Raw genomic sequence first — 24,332 nt, forward strand, 5'->3', positions numbered from 1 at the left:
AGGTAAATAATAAAAAGATTAAATAAGATTGGTCCCAAAACCGATCCCTGAGGAACTCCACTAGTAACCTCCTTCCAGCCTGACAGTTCACCTTTCAGTATGACCCATTGTAGTCTCCCCTTTAACCAGTTCCTTATCCACCTTTCAATTTTCATATTGATCCCCATCTTTTCCAATTTAGCTAATAATTCCCCCATGTGGAACCATATCAAATGCCTTACTGAAATCGAGATAAATTAGATTCACTGCGTTTCCTTCGCCTAAAAAAATCTGTTACCTACTCAAAGAAGGAGATCAGGTTGGTTTGGCACGATCTACCTTTTGTAAAACCATGTTCTATTTTGTCCCAATTACCATTGACCTCAATGTCCTTAACTACTTTCTCCTTCAAAAAATTTTCCAAGACCTTGCATACTACAGATGTCAAACTAATAGGCCTGTAGTTACCCGGATCACTTTTTTTTCCTTTCTTAAGAACAGGAACTATTTTAGCAATTCTCCAGTCATACGGTACAACCTCTGAGTTTACAGATTCATTAAAAATTCTTGCTAATGGGCTTGCAATTTCATGTGCCAGTTCCTTTAATACTCTGGATGAAGATTATCTGGGCCCACCGATTTAGTCCCATTAAGCTGTTCGAGTTTGGCTTCTACCTCAGATGTGGTAATATCTACCGCCATATCTTCATTCCCATTTGTCATCCTACCATTATCCCTAAGCTCCTAATTAAAGACTGAGGTAAAGGATTTGTTTAGATATTGGACCATGCCTAGATTATCCTTAACCTCCACTCCATCCTCCGTGTTTAGCGGCCCCACTTCTTTGTTTTCTTCTTATTTATATGGCTATAGCACCTTTTATTATTGGTTTTAATTCCCTTTGCAAGGTCCAACTCTACATGGCTTTTGGCCTTTTTCACTTTATCCCTACAGGTTCTGACCTCAGTAAGGTAGCTTTCCTTGCAGATCACTCCCATCTTCCACTCCTTATAGGCCTTCTGCTTTTTCTTAATCACCACTCTGAGATGCTTGCTCATCCAGCTTGGTCTACAATTCCTGCCTATGAGTTTTTCCCCCTTTCCTTGGATGCAGGCTTCTGATAGTTTCTGCAACTTTGACTTGAAGTAATTCCAGGCCTCCTCCGCCTTTAGATCCACAAGTTCTTCAGTCCAATCCACTTCCCTAACTAATTTCCTTATTTTTTTAAAGTTAACCCTTTTGAAATCAAAAACCTTAGTCACCGATCTATTTTTGTTTCTCCTTCCATTTAGTTTAAACTGAATTAGCTCATGATCGCTCAAACCAAGGTTGTCCCCTACAACCATTTCTTCTAGGAGGCCCTCACTACTCACCAAAACCAAATCTAAAATGGCATCCCCTCTTGTTGGTTCAGCAACTACTTGGTGAAGGAATCCATCAGCTATCACATCCAGGAAAATCTGAGCTCTATTATTATTACTAGCACTTGTCCTCCAGTCTATATCTGGGAAGATAAAGTCTCCCATGATCACACAATTCCCATTAGTATTTACTTCATTAAAAACAATATAAAGGTCTCTATCCATATCCAAATCAGATCCCAGTGGTCTATAGCACACCCCAAGCACTATCCCAGGGGAGGCTCTAGTAGCATTTTTCCCCAATGTGATTTTTGCCCAGACTCTGTCTTATCCATTCCATCCCTTATTTCTTTACAGTCTACCTCATCATTGATATACAATGCTACTCCACCACCTTTGCCTTTATTCTGTCTTTCCTAAACAGCACATACCCTTCAATACCTGTATTCCAATCATGACTACTATTCCACCATGTTTCTGTTATCCCTATAATATCTGGTTTCACTTCCTGCACCAGTAACTCTAGTTCCTCCATTTTGTTACCTAGGCTCCTCGCATTGGTGTACAAACATCTTAATTTTTGCTGTTTGGCTTCACTGACATCCTTTACCCGATTAGGCACAGACATTTTAACACCAGTATCATCTATTAGACTGGTATCTACACTACCCTTCCTCGTTATGTCCATTCTCCTACCAACGGCTGTATCCTTTCTTACTCCGTTTTCTTCCCTCTCAATGTTAAAATCTGGCGTGGAGATTACCTGGACATCTCCCCCCAATTCCTAGTTTAAAGCTCTCAATCAGTTGTGTCAGCCTCCATCCTAGAAGTCTATTTCCCTCCCTACTCAGGTGAAGTCCATCCCGAGAGAACAGTCCTCTGTCCATGAATACCTCCCTGTGGCCATACATCCCAAAGCCCGCCTTATAACACCACTGCCTGAGCCACCTGTTGATCATCATAATCTTGTCACGCCTTTGTTGCCCTTCTCTAGGAACAGGCAGAATCCCACTGAAGATCACCTGAGCTTTGATTTCCTTAAGCGTCTTCCCCAGCCTGGCATAGTCTCCCTTGATACGTTCCAGCGAGAATCTAGACATATCATTTGTTCCCACATGAAGGACAATCAGCGGATTCTTTCCTGCTCCCGTTAGGATCCTCTTCAGCCTCAGGTCCAGATCCCACATCTTAGCACCCGGCAGACAGCACACCCTTCTGTTCTCCGGATCAACTCTGGTTACAGGCCTGTCTATTCTTCTCAGTAAGGAGTCCCCAATCACATAGACCTGCCTTTTCCTGGTGACTGTGCGATTCTCCGGTCTATCCACTGTTCCCTCTGGCTGCAAGTCCCCTCGATTTCTATTCTCCCTTGCAATCCTCTGCAACCCATCCTTTATCCTCCTGGGGCTCATATTTGGTGTTGTTATCTCCATTGACTCTTCCCCTCTTCCTATAGGGCTAGCTGCTCTTCTCTTCTTCCTTGCTGTAGAGGAGCAAACTCACCCCTGCGGCACCTCCTGCTGGTGACTTCCAGGAATTAGCTCGTTCCAGCTCTGGAGCACCCTCTGCAGGCCGGTGATCTGCCTGTCCTCCGGCTCCCGTGTCCCTCCCTAGACCCTGGTGCCCTTGTACCTGGGGTGGTGCCCCCTAGCAGTAACCATTCAGTCTTAGGGTCTCCCCTCCCTGAGGAACCCCCACCCACTATTCCCACCTCGCCACAGTATAAGACTACTGCCAGTCATCGTCTAGCCCCACGCCCTGGGGCAGACTGCAGTATCAGCCTACTCATCACTGCCAAGGTTGGGTTTGGACCTGCTGCCTTGGCCTACCCCTGGGCTGCCCTCTGCAACCCCCAGTACCCCTTGGCCTTCTAGGCTGGGGCTTTCCTGGCTGGAGCTCCCCAGCTGCTCAGCCTGTCCCCAGCCCTGCTCCACTCAGCTACCCTGTCTCTAGCTCCCTGCAGCCAGGCCCATCTCCCTCTACAAACAGAGAGAGACTGTCTGCTTGAGCTCCTGGCTCAAGCCTTTATAGGGCCAGCTGGGCCCTGATTGGGGTGTGGCCCCAGCTGAGCCTGCTTCCTCCCAATCAGCCCAGGCATCTTGCCCTTCCACAGCCCTCCTCCAGGGCTGTTTTAAACCCCTCAGGGCAGGAGCGGGTAACCACCCCGCTACACTTGCCCTCTCACCTTCAGCAACCACCTGCTGTGCCCCTTCTTCATTTTCCAACTCTGCAAACCTGTTCCTGAGCTCTATTTCTCCTTCACTAGCCTGTCTTTTCCTCTGCCTGGTTCTCTTTGGCCTGGTCTACACTATGACTCTAATTCGGATTTAGCAGCGTTAAATCGAATTAACCCTGCACCCATCCACACAACAAAGCCATTTATTTCAAAATAAAAGGCTCTTAAAATCGATTTCTGTACTCCACCCCGACGAGCGGAGTAGCGCCAAAATCGATATTGTCATTTCGAATTAGGATTAGTGTGGCCGCAATTCGATCGTATTGGCTTCCGGGAGCTGTCTCACAGTGCACCATTGTGACCGCTCTGGACAGCAATCTGAACTCGGATGCACTGGCCAGGTAGACAGGAAAAGCCCCGCGAACATTTGAATTACATTTCCTGTTTGCCCAGTGTGGACAGCACAGGTGACCACACATAGCTCAGCTCATCACCACAGGTAACCATGCACGCCGATAATCGAAAAAGAGCGCCAGCATGGACCGTACGGGAGGTACTGGATCTGATCGCTATATGGGGAGAAGTTTCAGTGCTGGCATTTCGTCTTTTCAAACAAAGTTCTGCTAAAACTTTTGAAAAAATCTCCAAGGGCATGATGGAGAGAGGCCACAATAGGGACTCAGAGCAGTGCCGCGTGAAAGTCAAGGAGCTCAGACAAGCCTATCAAAAAACAAAGGAGGCAAACGGTCGCTCCGGGTCAGAGCCGTGGACATGCCGCTTCTACGCCGAGCTGCATGCAGTTCTGGGGGGGCGGGAGGGGGCGCCACCACTACCCCACCTCTGACCGTGGATTCCGAGGTGGGGGTAATCTCATCAGCTACACCTGAGGATTCTGCGGACAGGGAAGAGGAGGAGGAGGACGACGAGCTTGCCGAGAGCACCCAACACTCCATTCTCCCCAACAGCCAGGATCTTTTTCTCAGCCTGACTGAAGTACCCTCCCAAACCAGTATCCAAGACCATGACCCCATGGAAGGGACCTCAGGTGAGTTTACCTTTTAAAATATAAAACTTGTTTTAAAAGCAAGCGCTTTTTAATGATTACTTTGCCCTGAGGACTTGGGATGCATTCGCGGCCAGTACAGCTACTTGAAAAGTCTATTAACGTGTCTGGGGATGGAGCGGAAATCCTCCAGGAACATCTCCATGAAGCTCTCCTGGAGGTACTCCAAAAGCCTTGCCACAAGGTTTTTGGGCAGTGCAGCCTTATTCCGTCCTCCATGGTAGGACACTTGACCATGCCATGCTTGCAGCAAGTAATCTGGTATCATTGCATGACAAAGCCTGGCAGCGTATGGTCCCGGTGTTTGCTGGCATTCAAGCAACATCCGTTCTTTATCTCGCTGTGTAATCCTCAGGAGAGTGATATCACTCATGGTAACCTGGTTGAAATACAGGAATTTAATTAAGGGGACAGAGGTGGCCGTTCCTACTGGGCTGTTTGCCTGTGGCTGAAAAGAAATCCTTCCCTGCAGTTAGCCAAGCGCGGGGGGAGAGGGGGGGTATTGGCCCTGAGCTTTTCGCATTTGGCTAGCAGGGATCTTCCCTGTTACCAGCCATGCGGTGGGGGGAGGGATAAAGCGATCATCCCAGAGAATTGGGGGGGGGGGGGGGGGGTTAGTTTGTTTTCTGCTGCTGAAGGTTAACAGGAAAACCGCAGCACTCAACGGGCTTTGCTTGGTATGTAGGAAAGGAGGGCGCAGAAGCCAAAAGACAATGGCTTACTATGGCCACATGCAAGCTGAATTCTGTTGCCCGGACCTGCGTCTGTGATCTCTAACACCAAAGCCACAGGCACTCAATATTAAGATGGAAAATGCGACCTTGTACTGAAATCACATGTGCTATGTAATGTGAATAGTGTTGTTCACCATGAAAGAGTATAAGTATTGTTCTGTAAAATGTATCATTTTAAAAACTTCTCTCCTTTTTTTCAACCCTCCCTCCAGCAGCTGCAAATTTTTCAAGCCCCCCTCCTCCGTCCCAAAGGCTATCTCAGATAAGGCAGCGGAGAAAGAGGACGCAAGACGAGATGTTCTCAGAAATAATGGAATGCACCCGCAATGAAAAAACTCATTTGAATTCGTGGAAGGACATGGTATCTAAATATAGGAAAGATGCCAGTGAACGTGAGGTCATGAGGGACGCTCAAGATGAGAGGTGGCAGGCTGCAACGCTGGGGCTGCTGCGTGATCAAATGGACATGCTCCGGCGTCTGGTGGACCTTCAGGAACGGCAGCAGGATAACAGACTGCCGCTGCAACCGCTGTATAACCTCCCTCCCCCCTCACCATGTTCCATAGCCTCCTCACCCAGACGTGTAAGAACGCGGGGGGGGGGGGGGGGAGGCTCCGTGCACCCTCCCACTCCACCCCAGTGGGCAGCCCAACCAAAAGGCTGTCATTATTTTGAATTTTTTCAGTGGCCTTTTACTTCCCTCCTATCCTCCTCCCAAACCTCACCCAGATTACCTTGTCGGTTCTCTCCCTATGTTTATAATCAATTAATAAAGAATACATGATTTTTAAACGATAGTGACTTTATTTCCTTTGAAAGCAAGCTGTGATCGAAAGGGGAGGGTGGGTTCCTTACAGAGAATGTGTCAATAAAGGGGGCGGGTTTTCATCAAGGAGAAACAAACAGAAATTTCACACTGTAGCCTGGCCAGTCATGAAATTGGTTTTCAAAGCGTCTCTGATGCACAGTGCTTCCTGGTGTGCTCTTCTAATCGCCCTGGTGTCTGGCTGTGCGTAATCAGCAGCCAGGCAATTTGCCTCAGCCTCCCACCCCACCATAAAGGTCTCCCCCTTACTTTCACAGAGATCGTGGAGCACACAGCAAGCAGAAATAACAATGGGGATATTGGTTTGGCTGAGGTCTGAGCGAGTCAGTAACGATCGCCAGCGACCTTTTAAACGGCCACATGCACATTCTACCACCATTCAGCACTTGCTCAGCCTATAGTTGAACAGCTCCTGACTCCTGTCCAGGCTGCCAGTGTATGGCTTCACGAGCCATGGCATTAAGGGGTAGGCTGGGTCCCCAAGAATAACTATTGGCATTTCAACATCCCCAACGGTTATTTTCTGGTCCGGGAAGTAAGTCCCTTGCTGCAGCCATTTAAACAGAGTAGTGTTTCTGAAGAAGCGAGCGTCATGAATCCTTCCCGGCCAGCCCACGTTGATGCTGGTGAAACGTCCCTTGTGATCCACAAGTGCTTGCAGCACCATTGAAAAGTACCCCTTGCGGTTTATGTACTGGGTACCCTGGTGCTCCGGTGCAAAGATAGGGATATGGGTTCCATCTATCTCCCCACCACAGGTAGGGAATCCCATTGCAGCAAAGCCATCCACTATGACCTGCACATTTCCCAGAGTCACTACCTTTCGTAGCAGCAGCTCAGTGATTGCTTTGGCTACTTGCATGACAGCAGCCCCCACAATAGATTTGCCCACTCCAAATTGATTCCTGACTGACCGGTAGCTGTCTGGCGTTGCAAGCTTCCACAGGGCTATCGCCACTCGCTTCTCAACTGTGAGGGCTGCTCTCATCTTGGTATTCTGGTGCTTCAGGGCAGGGGAAAGCAAGTCACAAAGTTCCAAGAAAGTCCCCTTACACATGCGAAACTTTCGCAGCCACTGGGAATCATCCCACACCTGGAACACTATGCAGTCCCACCAGTCTGTGTTTGTTTCCCGGGCCCATAATCGGCGTTCCACGGCTATAACCTGCCCCATTAACAGCATGATCTCCAAAGCACCAGGTCCCGCGGTTTGATAGAATTCCATGTACATATCCTCATCACTCTCGCCGCCGCGCTGCCGTCGCCGCCTCCTCCTCGCCTCGTTTTTCTGGTCCTGGTTCAGCATAAACTGCACAAGAATGCACAAGGTGTTTACAATGTTCATGACTGCTGTCTTGATCTGAGCGGGCTCCATGCTTGCCGTGATATGGCGTCTGCACTGTTCACCCAGGAAAAAGGCGCGAAACAGTTGTCTGCCGTTGCTTCCCTGGAGAGGGGGGAGGATGTCACCCGTGACAATGTTTTTGGCCCCATCAGGCATTGGGATCTCAACCCAGAATTCCAATGGGCGGAGGAGACTGCGGGAACTATGGGATAGCTACCCACAGTGCAATGCTCCGGAAATCGACGCTAGCCCTGGTACACGGACGCACACCGCCGAATTAATGTGCTTAGTGTGTCCACATACATTCAACTTTATACAATCTGTTTCCCAAATTCGAATTATATAAATTCAGATTAATCCCGTAGTGTAGATACACCCTTATTCCAAAATAAGACAATGTCCACACAGGGAGTTATACTGGTATAACTAGAGCGGTAATTCTGCTGATAAATTTCCCTGTGTAGACAAGCCCATAGACTGCCCTGTGGGACCTAAATTACAGCAGCCTCCACATGATGCTCTATAGGTGGCAGAATCTCAGTATTACGTGCTGCGGCCATGGCCCCGATACTACCAGCATTTGCAAGGGGGTCTTCCGAGGGCAGTCTTATGGCTGTCTGCTGTAGTATCTGCACTCTGCACCAGGGGAAACCTTGCCCAGGCAAAACTGGTGCTTTTAAGGACCCTTTATGCCACTCTGGCCCTTTTACCAATCATAAGAGTAGCACAAAGAGTTTACGCCTCATCCAGAGATGACCCGTACATGCTGACAGTTGGGCGGCAGAGTGAGGTCAGCAGCTTCAGCGGATATTACTGACAATGGTCAGTTAGGGTGACCAGGTGTCCGATTTTTGACTGGAACTCCCGGACGAAAAGAGATCCTGGCAGCTCCAGTCACCGCCACCGACTGGGTCATTAAAAGCCTGATTGGCAGTGCTGCAGAGCTAAGGCAGGCTAGTCCCTACCTGTCCTGGGGCACCGCACTGTGCCCCGGAAGCGGCCAGCAGGTCCAGCTCCTAGGTGGGGGGTTCACAGGGCTCCACATGCTGCCCAAACACAGTCCCCGCACTCCCATTGGCCAGGAACCAGTCAGTGGCAGCTGGGGGAGCGATCCCTGCAGGCAAGAGCAGCGCATACCACGGAGCCTCCTGGCCTCCCCACCTAGCAGCCAGACCTGCTGGCCACTTCCGGGGCGCAGCACGGAGCCAGGACAGGCAGGCAGCCTGCCTTAGCCCTGCTGCACCACTAACCGGGAGCTGCCCAAGGTAAGCCCGCACCCCAACCCCATCCCAGCCCTGAGCTCCACCCAAACCAGGAGCCCCCTCCTGCATCCCAAATCCCTCATTCCCAGCCCCACTCCAGAGCCCACACTCCCAACCCAGAGCCCATACCCCCTCCTGCACCCCAGCCCTGAGCCCACCCAAACCCGGAGCCCCTTCCTGCACCCCAGAGCCTGCACCCCAGCCCAGAGCCCTCACCCCTCCGCACCCCTCATCCCCGGCCCCATCCCAGCCTGGAACCCCTCCTGCACCTCAAACCCCTCATCCCCAGCCTCACCCCAGAGGACGCTCCCCCTCCCACATCCCAACTCTCTGCCCGAGCCTGGAGCCCCCTCCCTTACCCTGAACCCCTCATTTCTAGACCCACCCCAGAGCCTGCACCCCCATTTAGAGCCCCCTCATGCACCTCAACCCTCTGCCCCAGCCCAGTGAAAGTGAGTGAGGGTGGGGGAGAGTAAGCCACCAAGAGAGGGGAAATATAGTGGGTGGGGGCGGGGCCTCAGGGAAGGGGCAGGGCCTCAGAAGGGGCAGGCCTAGGGTGTTCGGTTTTGTGCAATTAGAAAGTTGGCAACCCTATGCTCAGTCCATGGGAGCATGGGGTTGGTCCTGCTTTGAGCAGGGGGTTGGACTAGATGACCTCCTGAGGTCTCTTCCAACCCTAATCTTCTATGATTCTACGCTCAGTAGAAGCGAAGCAGCAAATCGGGGGGGGTGGGGGGGTATATAACCCCCCACACACACACACACGCATCACTTCTGGCCCCATCTCAGAAAATTTACCTCCATCAGCACGGTGCCAAGATGAAAAAGTTTCATAAACCATTTTTTCTACCTATGATTGATCATCTCCTTTGAGACCTTAGTTTCTGTCTACCAGTTTACTTTTATATTAGTTATCTTAAATTTACATTAGAAAAGCTAAATCAAGAAACCGAGGTTATAACAAATTTATTTGGGTTCAAATTAATCCTATGTTATTTTAAGCTTCTTGAACTAATTACTTCCTTTTGTGCCTTATTTTTAGTCTTTGTCCTACAACTGAACCTTGGCACATTGAGAAACATGCAGTCAGGATACACAGAATGCAGCTATGAGACCATAAAAGTCTGGTTTGTAAACTGCATGACTGAAGGACCGAAAGCAACTCAATGACACAGATACACGAACAGTCACTCTAATCTACTGAGAAATCAACCCAAATTTAACTTCATTCTGAAGTGTTTCAGAAACAGGTCTTTTGTCTGGAAATGCACTATCCCAAAGAAGGGAAGCTATAAAATTTCATGCAAGTGTTGTTTCTCCTTCCTCCTTTGAAAGTCTTCTTTACAGTGATTTAACAAGAAACACAGTGAAAAAAACAATAGCTTTATACCTGTAGGTACCAGCAAAAGCTGAACTGGATTTCTAGAATACATTGACTATTCCCATCTGCTGGCTAGCAGATGGATGAATATATAAAGCACAGTTTGCCATATCTGTTAGATTTACTGTTTTATTTCACAGTGAGTTTAAATTAAGAGATTTGCCCAATTCATCAAAATATAAGGAAGCTCCAAGTAATATATTTTCAACAGGGGTGGAAAAAATGTATTTATAACAAAGCAGTTGAGAGGGTTCCCAAAGAAAAGTTTGGACAACTCACATTAATTTGTGACAACCCGTATCGGTCTTGACAATAGGTGCTACAATGAAAAAATACACACACTTAGTAGTTAAAGACATTAACAGATAGAAGAGTAATTTACCAGATTTCGCTCTGTAGCCTAATCCCAGTATGTCCTGGATTCTTGACTTGTTCACCCCAGCCTAGAATCGTAAAGCATCTCACATCTCTATACTACAAAACTGCTTTTGACAGGATACCAAGTGTGGTAAAATTCACCTATTAAACACTAAAGTGATGCAACATACACACACCCCAGTTTCCTCCAGGAGATGTGGGTGCCTCAGACAGAAAGCATGAGCATGTTTAACATATCTAAAAATGAAAGTATCCTTCTGATCTCATAAACCCTGCTAGACAATCACCCTGTATCCCCAAAGAGATTTCAGTGTTAATGAAAGCTGATTGGATTAATGCAGATCTCATGGTGGGGGTCTGTGTGGCCAGTCTATACATGAGAAACACAGTGTATATGTCCAGTACAGAAAATAATACAGAACGCTAAGTTTAGACAATCACTGCATACCAATTGGGACTATAGCATTACCCTCGCAAATGGTGAAGGAAGTAGTTGTTAAAAAAGGATTGCTTCACAGAAACAAGCATAATCCTACAAGTAATGTAAAAATAATATATCATATGAATGTATCTGCGCTGCAAGTGGTGTAGCCACAGAACCCTGTTCTATAGATTTAGAGGGCTTGAGTCTCCAGATAGAACTTGGGCATGGTAGAGAGGCAAAGTTGACAAGCCTTGCCGGAGATTTAGGCTGAAGAAGAAAAGTTTAATTCATACTGCTAATGTAATATTCCTGAGGGAACCTTAACTAGGAGGGAATCAGGTGTTGTGGAGCCTTGGCTCCACCATGCCCCTTTCCGTCATACCGGGACCAAGGTTGCAGAACAGGAGGTGGTAGAGTCAGGTGGCAGAGCCCCCTCCTCTAGCTTTACCCCTGTTTGAGATCCCCCTGAGCAGGGGGATCTCTCCAGTACCCTTTCCAGCCATTTTAAGTTTGCTTTTTGCAAAACAAATTTTGCAGACCAGCGAATCCAGCTTAGAGACTGTACAGAATGCTCAGAAAGATCTAAATACAGTAATATATTTAATAAAGTGATAAGTTAAGTGAACGCTTCAAGAAAGGTTAAGAATGGAATGCACACCTCATCGTTCCAGTATAGTGTCTTATATGCTGGGGCCCAGAGCCTGGGCCACACACACTGCACTATTTCACCAGCCACACTGGCCCAAAACATAGTAGATTTGGAGGATCTGGCCTGAGCATGGGAGTCTTTGGATGAAATAGATGTTTTATGGGTTTTTTTTATACCCGCACTTAACCTTCAGGTGCCAGCATAGAAGGAAATGATTTGGAGAAAGGGGTGTGGCCAGGACTCTCCTCCACGCAGATATCTACAAGTTGCCACTGGCATATGGGGTGGGGTCCAGTCACTGGACAAGGGGAATGAGAAAGTCACCTCTGTACACACACACACACCCCCCACTGCGTTGTGTGTTCCTTGCCCAGAACTGAGGAACTGGTTCTGCATTTTGAGTTATCTTGGTCTACCAAAATATAATACTTTACATTACATATAGCAACTTTTATCTAGGAGCAGAAGGTCCTACATATGTTTCAGTCTCATAAGAGATCACACACCTCTACGACTGAGTACCGTGTACATTTATTAGTGCTAACAACTGGTGTACAGATTAAAATTTAAAGGATTCTGCACATTTTTAAGAAAAATGCTGCAGGAAAAAAGTCAATTTCCATCTGCAAAGAATCAATGTAAAAGCACATTTTCTAATGCAGTTAAAGAGACCATCATTTTGTTCTGGGTTTGTACAGCACCTAGCACAATGGGGTCCTGATACATGACTGTGGCTCTGAGATGCTACAGTAACAAACAAACAAAAGTGTTGCATTACAAGCCGGAAGTCTCCTCTCCCCCACCTGGCTTCATGCCACCAGCAAATGGGTTAGGAAAAAGCCCACCCCTCTTTACAGGACCCTCTTGAAATCTGGAGATATAAACAAAGAAAAATCCATGGCAATTTCGGGAACCGTACTCTGCACATGTTGTTGTTTTGGCACCAGCTTGGTCACTTCTTCCATCCTGGGGTTGGGGGTCTATGTTAAGGATATAGTGTATCTAGTAACATTTCCCATTTGAAATATAGGGAATCTCCCTGAAACCTGTTGCTACCTAAAACTAGAATGACCTTTTAAAGAGCACCCATGTTCCTTAGAAGTTCACATTTTTTGTTTGTTTGTTGTTGAATATTATTTGTCACTGGTGATACAGAATAGTCGAAGGAAAAAGTGACTCAGCCATGGTATAAGTTTTTAGTTCAATGTGAATTAAAATACAAACCATAGTAATGGTATCATACAGAGTTTCTTTCACCTTAATACTTTGGCATCCTGTATGTTCTTAAGTCAGTAGAGAAAATGGGAAGAAGATAGTTATATTAGAGTAGTCCTCAGAGGCTCAAGTCAGGATTGGGGCCCCCATTGTATTAGGCGTTGCACAAAGAGAAACAAAGACAGTCCCTGCTCCAAAAAACTTACAAATCTAAGGTTTCAGGTTACTATGCACACCCTTGCCTTCTCACTCTCTTCCTCACCTCTTGCAGTACCAGCAAGATATTAAAACCACAAAAAAATCTTATGATTTCTCCATAAGTCAAGCTTTTCTTACCTATTATTGAGACCTGCTTACGTTAGTTAAATCATTTACAAGATAGCAATGAAAGACTGAGGTTATCAGGTAGTCTCCGAGGACCAAGAATCCACTCTGACTTTAAATAACGATGGTGTTTGTCACACACACTACCACACTATACCAGAAGCAAATGTTACCACACTGGTTCTTTAAATGTAAGAAAACAGCCTGAATCCCTGAACAAACCATCTAGCTTGCTCCCTGTTGCTGAAAGAAGAGGTCAATAATATTGTCCATGAAAGCTTATTAGGAAGCAACATCCAAAGTGTTTGCTGCATGGGATGTTGGTAACGGAAGAATCTCCGCAATACTTCTATCCTGTCCACAATTTTCAACTTAGAATGAAGCTGTGTGTATCACCTTCAACCTGCATTTCACTGCTTCAGATTTCAGAAGATTTAAGCAATAGTTCTATATTTGATACTCACAAACTGCCTCGAGCTCTGTCAGTTTCCTCCTCCTCCCAACTGGAAGCCAGTGTTAAGGAAAACATTCCCTCCTCTGCATCCGTCTCTCAGGCTAGTCTAGTAGAAGGATGACATCATCACTCCAGACATGCACCTGATTCTCAGGAAACTGCCCCTCCTCCAACAGACAGGTCATTGTTTTTTTTAAAGTGACAGAGACTGCCCTTCCCAGTGTGTTCCTAGAACTGTGGAATGTGCTCCCCCTAATCATTCTATTTCTGTGTGTTCCCCCCATTCTACTTCACATTGCCAGAACATAAAAAGCTCCCTTGGAGGAGCCACAGCAAAATTCATTTTCAGCTGAAATGCAGGTCAAATATTCACTACTGCTACATGCCAGTGATGCACTGTAAGCAGCACAGTTTGTTCTCATCTTTTCTGCCCCAGATTCAGAAGCAAAAATGATGCCTTTCCCCTTTTTATTTTATATGTTAAGTTTTCCAACTCACTTTATTCAACTCTACTTACTCTTTACCCACCTCATCCCCCTTCGTGTCTCCCATGTTTCAACATGCCTTTTCTTGCTCTGACCCCCACAACATACAACACACTGCCTAGGATTTCACTAAACATTATTTGTGCATTTCGGCAAAGTATCTTTATTCAAGACTGCTGGCAGGTAAAGTACTTCCTGTTAACTCCAGATACCGTACAAACCACCAGAAAGTTACACAATCTTATAGTGATACAGTGTCTGACCCAATCAATGATATATTCCTGGGGTTCTTCCCAACTGTGAGGCAGTAGCTATTAAGACGAGGGAGAGGGGTAATGCAAGTGGGAGTTTGTAGGGAGTTGTAGCATTACTCATTCAAGGCACCGCCTACATGGTGTGGCCATTTTCTAAAGTTTTCCCCACTGTTCCCTACTCTGGTTCAGTTCCACCAATGTTAACCAGTTTGGGAGGCCCGCTGTAAAGTTCACTGCTTCTGGTGTTTATAACATCAGGTTATTCACAAGTGCTCTGAGCAGAATTACATGCCATAGTGCTAAATATGCAGCCACTTACAAAAGGCTCCCAATGTTAATCACAGAGTTGGTGCCGAACCAGTGTTGTAAACAGTGGAAAAATTACAGTAAGTTTTCTTAGAATAGACAGAGCCTTAGTGAGAGGAGACAGTTTAATGGTCAATATATCCAGGTTGGAATATCTAAACTCCTCTCAAACTACAGGCCAACCCAGCTTTTCATCCTTTTGAGGTAGATACAGTTCAAGTTTTCTGACCAAGGGCCTCTTTCAGAACACACGGGACTTGATTTTCAAGGTCTTCTCTTACATATTAAAAAACAAACCAAAACAAAATCATGGCATTTTTAATAGCAATTGAACTTTGTCCCAGCATTCCAGACAAAATTTCTCTCAGAACCTCCAATAACGCACTGATTGCTTCCTGTTCTCCACTCAAGTGGCTGTATTTCAATAGAGCTATTTGTATACAGAATTTGGAAAGTGATTTTGACAAATAAGACACCACCTACTATCATGAGAGGGGCTTTATAAGTGTACTCCCTACATTTTTCACTTCTCTCAGAGCCCCTTAAGAAGGCTACGCAAACCAAAACGGTGTAAGACAAGACTGACCTGCTGAGGTTCTACTTTATTAAATTTAAATAAACTTAAAATAAAAAGTCTCTCGTCTCATGCGTTCTGGGGTTGTACATGCTCCCTCCTTGGGGTCTGTGATTCTCAGTCCTGACATCTCTATAATCTCTCCCCTTGGGCTCAGGGGTAGCACAGCCCTCCTCAAGGCCTGTGGTTGTTGGTTCTGATCCCTCCAGCCTGTGGTCTCTCCCCTTGGTTCAGGGGTTGCATAGGCCAGTGGTTCTCAACCAGGGGTACCCTGGGGGTATGCAGAGGTCTTCCTGAGGGTACATCAACCCATCTGGATATTTGCCTAGTTTAACAGCAGGCTACAGAAAAAGCACTAGCAAAGTTAGTATAAATTAAAATTTAATACAGACAATGACTTGTTTATACTGCTTTATAAACTATATCAATGTTTCTCAACCTGGGGGTGGGGTCACAATTTATTTTATAATTATATGGTAAAAATGAGAAAGTAAGTAATGTTTCAATAATAGTGTGGTGTATTACTTTTGTATTTGTACATCTGATTTTTTAAGCTAGTAGTTTTTAAGAGAGGTGAAACTTGGGGTATGCAGGGCAAATCAACTTCCTGAAAGGGGTACAGTAGTCTGGAAAGGTGGAGAACTACTGGCATAGGTTTCCTCCTTGGAGCTGGTGGTCAATTGAAGCTTCTTCCTGAGCACCTCTCTTCAACTGAGCCCTAATGGCTTTTATGTTCAGGTGCTCATTATTCAATTACTATCTAGATAGGCTCCTTCTCCTTCAATTAGCTCAGCATGGATAGCCTGGGATCAGACTCTCCTTAAAGGAGCCAGCAACCCCATGACATTCTCTGAGAACTCTCTCCGTTTTTCTATAATTCTACCTCCAATTTTAAAAAAAAGGTTGGAACACTACCAGAGACAGCATACATTACTGTGGCATATTGACTGAGCAAGGATTCCTAAGAGCAGTGATTCCTGGACTCCCTATTGCACAATGGCTGTGAATTTCACCTCAGCAATGCAATGCCCACTCCAGCCTCTACAGTCCAGAAGTCTCAAGGTCACCTATACACTCACTTAGTTCTCTGAAAATAGCAGTATATTATTTCTGAGTCATGCAATTCATTGACTATCATCCCCATGTTGGCTTCCTCCAGAATGACAGACCAAAACATGACACAGCATATACCTTACAATTACCTGGATTGTAGCACCCAAGTTTTACAAGTGTAAGAGATTCAGAATCTGGATTGGGTCAAACCAAACAGTTGTTACTGTTCTGTTCCCTAGCCAAAATCAATTGTCCTCCTCGCCTGCTCAGTGATCTTTACTATAAAAAATATGTCCCTGGAGCAAAAGACCATTTCATTATCATCACTGAAATCATTTCCACACAGCTGGACAAATATCAATATACACTGGGGGAAGACAGGGGAAGAAAAGTGAAACAATTCACATTAATTTAACCCATTCTGAACAACAGTTAGGGCTATGAATCAGAGTACATCCCTAGTGCTAATTATCCCTCTTATTTAGGTTCAGACTATCTTACTGACAAGATTTTATTACAGTACACTCAGTCATGAAACCCACTGGCTTCATGATTAGAGAGAGGAGATGCTATGCCCCTATCTACACTGAGAATTTTCAGCAATTCCCAGAGACCACTGCTCTAGTACCTCTGTATCTCTTCCAGTACTTGCAGTAGCTTCCAAAGTTATCACCATGTCATCTAACCAGTTGTGCAACTTTGAGCAAGTCACTGCACCAGTATGTGCCTTGGTCTCCCCACCTGTAAAATGGGGATAGTGATACTTCTCTTCCTCGATATGGCACTCTCTCATCTGAAGGTTTCCGTACTAAGTATTGCTTTTATCTTTTCTTATTGTAATGCCTTCTTCAACCTTTGAAAGTAACATTTACTCCCTTCTTAATACTTCAAGTGTTATTCTTCATAATTTCACAATAATTTCCCCCTTATTGATTTTATTCTGGACAAGTTTCCTTTTGTTTACTTCTTGGAGTGTCCCCCAATGTCAATCAGCACTCGTTAAGAATGGTGCAGAGATCACTGGTTTGTTAGACTGCATGATTCAGAGTAGAAGGGAAGAGATCGCATTTGGCATGTGTCATGATTACTGCGGGAGCTGTGCCTTATAAACCCCTTTGAAGTGCCTCTTGAATGCACCACTCAGTGACAAGTTTCATTACCTTCACCCCGCCTTGAGGGGAAACCTGCAATTCTATAACTTTTAGACTGGATTCCTGGATTGCAGCTCTCCTGTTTTCCAACCAGGATAACTCAAAAGGCCTAACTGTATTTGGCACTTGCAAGAAACTTCCCTTCAGGAGTCCCATGACCAGGGGCTGATTATAGATTCATAGATTCTAGGACTGGAAGGGACCTCGAGAGGTCATCGAGTCCAGTCCCCTGCCCACACGGCAGGACCAAATACTGTCTAGACCATCCCTGATAGACATTTATCTAACCTACTCTTAAATATCTCCAGAGATGGAGATTCCACAACTCAAAAGAGACTCAAAACAACTTCTTCAAAACAAATGTCTTGTTTATACATAGCGAACAGAGAAAATAGTTAAAACAACAAAAGCCTATAGTATCTGACCTTATTGAAACATTATTTCTTTACATGTTTTGGTAAATTCCATTTAATCCAGGTACCCCTAGCTTTGGGCAAGGAGAGATAAATAGACTGCAATGCTGCAGTGTCTGCCCTTCAGTACTGACCCTCAAGCTGTGGCTGACCATTCACCCCCTCCCTTTCCTTAGGGATGGTGGGTTGGTTCCTTTTAACCATCTAACATTCTTTTAATTGCTAGGGTCCCAGCTTTATCAAAATAGTATAGTACAATGGTGGGCAACCTGCGGCCCATCAGGGTAATCTGATTGTGGGCCGCAAGACATTTTGCTGATATTGACCATCCACAAGCACAGCTCCTCGCAGCTCCCAGTGGCCACGGTTCGCCGTTCCCGACCAATGGGAGCTGCAGGTGACATCTTCCTAAAAATTATTACAGATTAACCCAGATCAACCCCCCCAGTCTCTATGATGTGTCATACCAAAATTATATTTAGGCATTACTCTAGTTTTTCAGCTACAGAGCACTGGTATTTTTTTAAATGAGTACCTCCAGGAAGCTTTTTCCACTAAATTCTAACTTTTATAATGGTAAGAGAAATTAGGGGCCTACATAAATTAATAAAAGAAGAACAGGAGTACTTGTGGCACCTTAGAGACTAACAAATTTATTAGAGCATAAGCTTTCGTGGACTACAGCCCACTTCTTCGGATGCATATAGAATGGAACATATATTGAGGAGATATATATACACACATACAGAGAGCATAAACAGGTGGGAGTTGTCTTACCAACTCTGAGAGGCCAATTAAGTAAGAGAAAAAAAACTTTTGAAGTGATAATCAAGCTAGCCGAGTACAGACAGTTTGATGAGAAGTGGGAGAGTACTTACAAGGGGAGATAGAGTCAATGTTTGTAATGGCTCAGCCATTCCCAGTCCTTATTCAAACCGGAGTTGATTGTGTCTAGTTTGCATATCAATTCTAGCTCTGCAGTCTCTCTTTGGAGTCTGTTTTTGAAGTTTTTCTGTTGTAATATAGCCACCCGCAGGTCTGTCACTGAATGACCAGACAGGTTAAAGTGTTCTCCCACTGGTTTTTGAGTATTTTGATTCCTGATGTCAGATTTGTGTCCATTAATTCTTTTGCGTAAAGACTGTCCGGTTTGGCCAATGTACATGGCAGAGGGGCATTGCTGGCACATGATGGCATATATCACATTGGTAGATGTGCAGGTGAACGAGCCCCTGATGGTATGGCTGATGTGATTAGGTCCTATGATGATGTCACTTGAATAGATATGTGGACAGAGTTGGCATCGGGGTTTGTTACAAGGATAGGTTCCTGGGTTAGTGGTTTTGTTCAGTGATGTGTGGTTGCTGGTGAGTATTTGCTTTAGGTTGGGGGGTTGTCTGTAAGCGAGGACAGGTCTGTCTCCCAAGATCTGTGAGAGTAAAGGATCATCTTTCAGGATAGGTTGTAGATCTCTGATGATGCGCTGGAGAGGTTTTAGTTGGGGGCTGAAGGTGACAGCTAGTGGTGTTCTGTTATTTTCTTTGTTGGGCCTGTCTTGTAGGAGGTGACTTCTGGGTACTCGTCTGGCTCTGTCAATCTGTTTTTTCACTTCAGCAGGTGGGTATTGTAGTTTTAAGAATGCTTGATAGAGATCTTGTAGGTGCTTGTCTCTATCCGAGGGATTGGAGCAAATGCGGTTATATCTTAGAGCTTGGCTGTAGACAATGGATCGTGTGGTGTGTCCTGGATGGAAGCTGGAGGCATGTAGGTAAGTGCTTATTAGCACAGTAGTGTCCAGGAAATGGACCGCTTGTGTGGATTGATCTAGGCTGAGGTTGATGGTGGGATGGAAATTATTGAAATCATGGTGAAATTCCTCAAGGGCTTCTTTTCCATGGGTCCAGATGATGAAGATGTCATCAATGTAGCGCAAGTAGAGTAGGGGCGTTAGGGGACGAGAGCTAAGGAAGCGTTGTTCTAAGTCAGCCATAAAAATGTTGGCATATTGTGGGGCCATGCGGGTACCCATAGCAGTGCCGCTGACTTGAAGGTATATATTGTCCCCAAATGTGAAATAGTTGTGGGTGAGGACAAAATCACAAAGTTCAGCCACCAGGTTAGCTGTGACATTATCAGGGATACTGTTCCTGATAGCTTGTAGTCCATCTTTGTGTGGAATATTGGTGTAGAGGGCTTCTACGTCCATAGTGGCCAGGATGGTGTTTTCTGGAAGATCCTGGACACCCCATCATCTCAGGCATTGGCACCCTAACATCAGGCTTGTCTGGTTATGTAGACTCTGTCCTAAGACCCTACGCTACCAGCACTCCCAGCTATCTTCGAGACACCACTGACTTCCTGAGGAAACTACAATCCATCGGTGATCTTTAAGTCCCAAATTTAACAATCTCCCATTAGTATGCTACTCTGAATAAACTGAAGGGGTTTTTATTTTTATTAGTTTTGTCCCCCTAAACTGGCCTCATGCTTAATTTTTTTGACACTATTACTGATTTGTCCTTCCCACTGTCTTCCATTCACCAATATGACCCAATTATTCTGCTTTTGCCGAGTGAAGGCAGTATCAGCGGATTCGCTAGATGGTTCTTGTTGCTCTAGGAGAGTAGTATGGAGAGGTTTGGCTGGATAGGCATTTAGTGAGATGTTGAGGTCCCGCTGGGTGGTTTCTGAGGAGAGGCTGGCCTCGCCGGTTGAGGTACCTTCCAGCACAGCAGGACAACGACCAGCATCAGGATCCTGGGCAGTGGAGGAGATGGGAGACGTTCTCCTTGTGGCATCCTTCTCCTGAAGAGCAGGCGAAATGATGTTTGTCCTGGCTGTGATGTCCCAGAAGGCTGTCCTCGAGGTGCAAGATCTCCCTGCAGCAGCATCTCCATGGGTTTTCTTCAAGGAGGTGCTGCTTTTCCAATTGATGCTGCTCATCTGCGATATCCTGGAAAAGCACTTAGAGGCTGTTCCCTGATAGGCATTCCGTGGAGCAGCAGTGTTCTGAACACCAGTTGAAGATTTCTGTGGAATCGGCAAGGGAACGATCACCTTCTCAGTCTGTCCTGGAGTCTCTGAAGCAGCATGAAGATTTTCTTTTGAAGCAGCGGCAGCAGAATTAATCTTCAAAGCGGTAGTCTTCCTCAGGATAGTAAGTCAAGTCCCCTCCGCTCCTCCCCTCTCTCTCCCTACGACACTCAGCCTGGGAATGTGCAGAGAGAGGAGTGAAGAACATCAGAAGATCCAAGAATAGCAGACGTGAGGCAGGGAGGGGGGAAGCAGAATTAATTGGTGGGAAGGGGAAATAGCTGATGTGGGGGGTGAGAACTCTTGCATCGGGGGACAAAGCCACCTTAATAAATTTGGTAGCATTGGAAACACTAATTGTCTCACACAGAGTGGGTGGGTAGGGGGAGTTCAAAATCAGAAGACAAACTAAAGCCACAGTCTAATTAAAAAAAAAAAAATCATCTCTCTTGATTTTTGAACTGCCAAGGTTGGCAATATTGTAACCAGATCCCCTCACACAGTACTTACAGTGTTGACTGGACCTAAATGAAGAAAGGACAGCCAATAAAGTCCACCCGCATGTTTGCTGTGGCACCTCTAAATGAAGGCAAAATACAAGATTTCCCAGCACTGAAAGCTCAACATATTTTGCAGGCCCTCAGAAAAGCACCTTCACACTGAGCTCTTTCTTGTCAGCTGATGATGCCAAAGAAACAAATTTCTATCAAAGCTCAATTATGCTGGTTCTTCGCAAATTATTACGACCTGTTCTACTTCCTCATTCCATGCACAACAGATCCTAAAATCCTTTTCAAAGCAGTGACACAAACAACCCCTTTCCTTTGGGTGGGACTTTGCAGAGCAACAATAGTGAGGGGATATGATACCATTGTAATTTTATCACCAATGCAATGGTCAGCTGATAAAATAAGAAACAGGCAAATAGTATGATGATCATATGCAGTCTCACGGTATGGCTTTTAAAATCTTATATGTATTTTAACTAGGGCTGTCAAGAGATTAAAAAATTAATCGCGATAAAAAACTAATTGCAATTAATTGCGCTGTTAAATAATGATAGAATACCATTTATTTAAATATTTTGCATGTTTTCTACATTTTCAAATATTGATTTCAATTACAACACAGAATACAAAGTGTACAGTGCTCACTTTATATTTATTTTTATTACAAATATTTCCACTGTAAGAAACAAAATAAATGGTATTTTTCAGTTCACCTAATACAAATACTGTAGTGCAATCTCCATCATGAAAGGTGAACTTACAAATGTAGAATTATGTACAAAAAACCTGCATTCAATAAAACAAAGTAAAACTTTAGAGCCTACAAGTCCAATCAGTCCTACTTCTTGTTCAGCCAATCACTCAGAAAAACAAGTTTGTTTACATTTGCAAAAGATAATGCTGCCTGCTTCTTGTTTACAATCTCACCTGAAAGTGAGAACAGGTGTTTGCATGACATTGTTGTAGCCAGCATCATAAGATATTTACATGCCAAATGTGCTAAAGATTCATATGTCCCTTCATGCTTCAACCACCATTCCAGAGGACATGCACCCATGCTGATGACGGGTTCTACTCTACAACAATCCAAAGCAGTGCGGACCAATGAATGTTCATTTTCATCATCTGAGTCAGATGCCACCAGCAGAAGGCTGATTTTCTTTTTGGGTGATTTGGGTTCTGTAGTTTCTGCAGCAGAGTGTTGCTCTTTTAAGACATATAGAGTATGCTCAACACCTCATCCCCCTCAGATGGCCAAAGCATGTGAGGCCTAGGAATCTTTAGCTCATCTGGCACATAAATATCTTGTGACACCAGCTACAACAGTGCCATGCGAACGTCTGTTCTCACTTTCAGGTGACATTTTGATTAAGAAGTGGGCAGCATTATCTCCTGTAAATGTAAACAAACAGGACTGAGTGAAGCTGTAGGCTCTAAAGTTTTACATTGTTTTGTTTTTGATGCAGTTATGTAACAAAATAAACCACATTTGTAAGTTGCACTTTCATGATAAAGACATTGCACTATAGTACTTGTATGAGGTGAACTGAAAAATACTATTTCTTTTATCATTTTTAAAGTGCAAAGATTTGTAATAAAATAATATAAAATGAGCACTACACAGAATACAAAGTGTACAATTGAAATCGATATATTTGAAAATGTAGAAAAACATCCAAAAATATTTAATAAATTTCAATTGGTATTCTATTGTTTAACAGTGCGATTAATCGACAGCCCTAATTTTAACATTTTCTGATTTTAGATTTAGCTGTAAGTTTCTTTATAATACTTTTGGGTTTTTTGTGGACCAAGGCTGTTGCGATTAATAAACTTTGTTCTGTTCGTGGTTGCTTCAGTTCCTTTCAGATTTCAAATGAAGAAAATAGTGACAGACTTATTAGGATAAGAGCTGTGATGATAAACTATGTATATCTGTGAGACTAACTTCACCTTAAGGAAAAATGGCCCCCTTCACATCTACATAGATAAAAGCCAAACTCTAAAGAAACACTGACTTCATCATCCAGAAAATGTTTTTCTTGCATGTAAGCTGTACTTCATAGGGTTACCATATTTCAGCAAGAAAAAAAGAGGACGGGAGGAGCCCCGCCCTAGCCCCGCCCCTGCCCCTCCCACTTCCCGCCCCCCCAGAACCCCCAACCCTCCCCCCGTTCCTTGTCCCCTGACTGCCCCCTCCTGGGACCCCTGCCCCTAACTGCCCCCCAGAACTCCACTCCCTATCTAAGCCTCCCTGCCTCTTGTCCCCTGACTGCCCCAACCCTTATCCACACCCCCACCCCCAGACAGACCCCTGGGACTCCCACGCCCCATCCAACCACTCCCCACCCCCTGACAGCCCCCCCCCCAGAACTCCCGACCCATCTAAACCCCTCTGCTCCCTGTCCCCTGACTGCTCCGATCCATCTCCCCACCCCTGCCACCTGACAGCCCCCCCCAGAACTCCCAAACACTCCCCCCCTGCTCCTTGTCCCCTGACTGCCCCCTCCTGGGACCCCTGCTCCTAACTGCCCTCCAGAACCCCACCCCCTACCTAAGACTCCCTGTTCCTTGTCCCCTAACTGCCCCCTCCTAAGACCCCCCCCAACTGCCCCCCAGGACCCTACCCCCTACCTGTACCCTGACTGCCCAAAACTTTCTCCACTCCCCCCAAAAAGCCCCCCCCCGTTTCTTGACTGCCACCTCCAGAACCTTCCTGCCCCCTGACCTCCTTACCCTGCTGCTCAGAACAGGGTGTTGGGCTCTGTGCAGCCGAGCCGGACACGTGGCTGAGCTCCCCAGCACAACAAAACCCGGTCCCTGGCCCTGCACAACAAAACCCGGTCCCTGGCCCTGCACAGTGCTGCCGGACTGGGCTGCAAGGGAGCTGCCGGCTCAGAATGCAGGGCGGATCCGGCTCCTCTACAGCTGCTCCTGAGTCCAGCCCGGGACTTCCCTGCAGCCCTCCCAGCCGCTCGCTCTG

General features: G+C 45.6%; 1 protein-coding gene across 9 annotated transcripts in view; it reads right to left on the minus strand.

The window, feature by feature from the left end:
* Positions 1-24,332, minus strand: part of USP54 (ubiquitin specific peptidase 54) — a 256,337-nt gene that overhangs the window by 190,445 nt on the left and 41,560 nt on the right. The window contains exon 1 of one of the 9 annotated variants that reach the window (XM_054034276.1): positions 13,582-13,644. The exons of the other annotated variants lie outside the window; for them this stretch is intronic. The gene's annotated coding sequence lies outside the window, so the exon portion shown is untranslated. Of the gene's footprint in view, positions 1-13,581; positions 13,645-24,332 lie in introns of those variants that run through there. 9 annotated transcript variants of the gene reach the window in all.

The sequence above is a fragment of the Malaclemys terrapin genome, chromosome 7 (genome assembly GCF_027887155.1).
Source record: "Malaclemys terrapin pileata isolate rMalTer1 chromosome 7, rMalTer1.hap1, whole genome shotgun sequence".
Classification (NCBI taxonomy): domain Eukaryota; kingdom Metazoa; phylum Chordata; order Testudines; family Emydidae; genus Malaclemys; species Malaclemys terrapin.